Source organism: Engystomops pustulosus, chromosome 11 (genome assembly GCF_040894005.1).
Source record: "Engystomops pustulosus chromosome 11, aEngPut4.maternal, whole genome shotgun sequence".
Taxonomy (NCBI): domain Eukaryota; kingdom Metazoa; phylum Chordata; class Amphibia; order Anura; family Leptodactylidae; genus Engystomops; species Engystomops pustulosus.
In genome coordinates, this window is record NC_092421.1 from 13,120,117 (window position 1) to 13,123,140 (window position 3,024).

The window sequence follows — 3,024 nt, forward strand, 5'->3', positions numbered from 1 at the left end:
GGGTTGGATTTCTATTAGGCAATAACTCAGTGTCATCTCATCTGGCATAGTAGTGTGCTTCCTTTGATACTTGGCTAGAAAATAGCCATAGGAGAATACAAACAGCTTCTTGAAGCCTACAGTAGCGTTCTATATATTTGATTTCTGGTTGATCTGCTGGTGGCTGTAGTTTCTGCAGTGCATGTACTTGCCAATTCTGAGCAATTTGTAGTGAGACTTGCGACCGCTGTGTTCTGCGCTTAGTGGCGCACATATCCATAGCAAAGGCCGAAGTGGGAAAATTCAGTAGGGGTTGGATTTCTATTAGGCAATAACTCAGTGTCATCTCATCTGGCATAGTAGTGTGCTTCCTTTGATACTTGGCTAGAAAATAGCCATAGGAGAATACAAACAGCTTCTTGAAGCCTACAGTAGCGTTCTATATATTTGATTTCTGGTTGATCTGCTGGTGGCTGTAGTTTCTGCAGTGCATGTACTTGCCAATTCTGAGCAATTTGTAGTGAGACTTGCGACCGCTGTGTTCTGCGCTTAGTGGCGCACATATCCATAGCAAAGGCCGAAGTGGGAAAATTCAGTAGGGGTTGGATTTCTATTAGGCAATAACTCAGTGTCATCTCATCTGGCATAGTAGTGTGCTTCCTTTGATACTTGGCTAGAAAATAGCCATAGGAGAATACAAACAGCTTCTTGAAGCCTACAGTAGCGTTCTATATATTTGATTTCTGGTTGATCTGCTGGTGGCTGTAGTTTCTGCAGTGCATGTACTTGCCAATTCTGAGCAATTTGTAGTGAGACTTGCGACCGCTGTGTTCTGCGCTTAGTGGCGCACATATCCATAGCAAAGGCCGAAGTGGCAAAATTCAGTAGGGGTTGGATTTCTATTAGGCACTAACTCAGTGTCATCTCATCTGGCATAGTAGTGTGCTTCCTTTGATACTTGGCTAGAAAATAGCCATAGCAATAGGATAGGATTGTTTGGTTTTAAAAACTCAAAAAAAAACAAAAAACACAAAAAAAAAAAAAAACACAAAAAAACACAAAAAAAAACCAAAAGAAGTAAAAAAAAAAAAAAAGTTATAACTCTCATTTTAAAAATGTTTAACCCGAGGGCTAGGGGTAGAGGACGAGGGCGGGGACGTGGGCGTCCAACTACTGCAGGGGTCAGAGGCCGTGGTCCTGGGCGGGGTGAGACACCACCTGCTGATGAGGGAGCAGGGGAACGCCGCAGAGCTACACTCCCTAGGTTCATGTCTGAAGTTACTGGGACTCGTGGTAGAGCACTGTTGAGGCCAGAACAGTGCGAACAGGTGATGTCGTGGATTGCTGACAATGCTTCGAGCAATTTGTCCACCACCAGTCAGTCTTCCACGCAGTCCACCCATGTCACCGAAATCCCCACTCCTCCAGCTCCTGCACCTCAGCCTCCTCCCCCCCAGTCTGCCCCCTCCCAGGAAAATTTGCCATTTGAACCGGCATACTCTGAGGAACTGTTTTCTGGACCCTTCCCACAGTCACAAACCACTTGTCCGGTTGCTGCTGAGCAATTTTCCGATGCCCAGGTTTTCCACCAGTCACAGTCTGTGGGTGATGATGACCTTCTTGACGTAGTGGAAGTGTGTAAAGAGGTGTCCGACGATGAGGAGACACGGTTGTCAGACAGTGGGGAAGTTGTTGTCAGGGCAGGAAGTCCGAGGGGGGAGCAGACTGAGGGATCGGAGGATGATGAGGTGACAGACCCAAGCTGGGTTGAGAGGCCGGGTGAACACAGTGCTTCTGAGACGGAGGAGAGTCCTCGACCTGAACAGGTTGGAAGAGGCAGTGGTGGGGCCAGACGGAGAGGCAGGGCCAGAGCTGGTGCATCAGCGCCACTGTCAACTAGTGAAGCTCCCGTGGTGAGGGCTCTTGCGGCGAGGGCTAGATCTTCAGAAGTGTGGAGGTTCTTTAAGGAAACACCGGATGACCGACGGACTGTGGTGTGCAACATTTGCCAAACCAGGCTCAGCAGGGGTTCCACCACTACTAGCTTAACTACCACCAGTATGCGCAGGCATATGAATGCTAAGCACCCCACTCAGTGGCAACAAGCCCGTTCACCTCCGGCCGTGCACACCACTGCTCCTTCCCCTGTGTCAGCTGCTAGTCAGCCCCCTGCCCAGGACCCTGGCACAAAAACCCCATCGTCGCCTCCACGATCCTCCACAGCATCCACCAGCGTTCAGCTCTCCATACCCCAGACGCTGGAGCGGAAACGCAAATATAGTGCAACCCACCCGCACGCCCAAGCCCTTAATGTGCACATCTCCAGATTGCTTAGCCTGGAGATGCTGCCCTATAGGCTAGTAGAGACCGAGGCCTTTCGCAACCTCATGGCGGCGGCCGCCCCTCGGTATTCGGTCCCCAGCCGCCACTACTTTTCCCGATGTGCCGTCCCAGCCCTGCACCAGCACGTGTCAGACAACATCATCCGTGCCCTGACCAACCCCGTTTCTGACAAGGTCCACCTGACCACGGACACGTGGACGAGTGCTGCCGGGCAGGGCCACTATATATCGCTGACGGCACATTGGGTTAACTTGGTGGAGGCTGGGACCGAGTCTGACCCTGGGGCTGCTCATATACTGCCGACGCCGAGGATTGCGGGGCCTACCTCGGTCCAGGTGTTTCAGGCCTACTATGCCTCCTCCTCCTCCCACCCCTCCTCCACCTCCTCCTCCGAACTACCATCCGTGGGCACGGCGCCATCAGTCGGTAGCTCTAGGCACAGCAGCAGTGCCGTCGCTAAGCGACAGCAGGCGGTGCTCAAACTGCTGAGCCTAGGCGACAAAAGGCACACCGCCCAAGAGCTATTACAGGGCATCACGGCGCAGACTGATCTGTGGCTGGCACCGCTGAACCTCAAGCCGGGAATGGTTGTGTGTGACAACGGCCGTAACCTGGTGGCGGCTCTGCAACTCGGCAGACTGACACATGTGCCATGCCTGGCCCATGTGTTAAATCTGATAGTGCAGCGTTTCCTCAAGACAT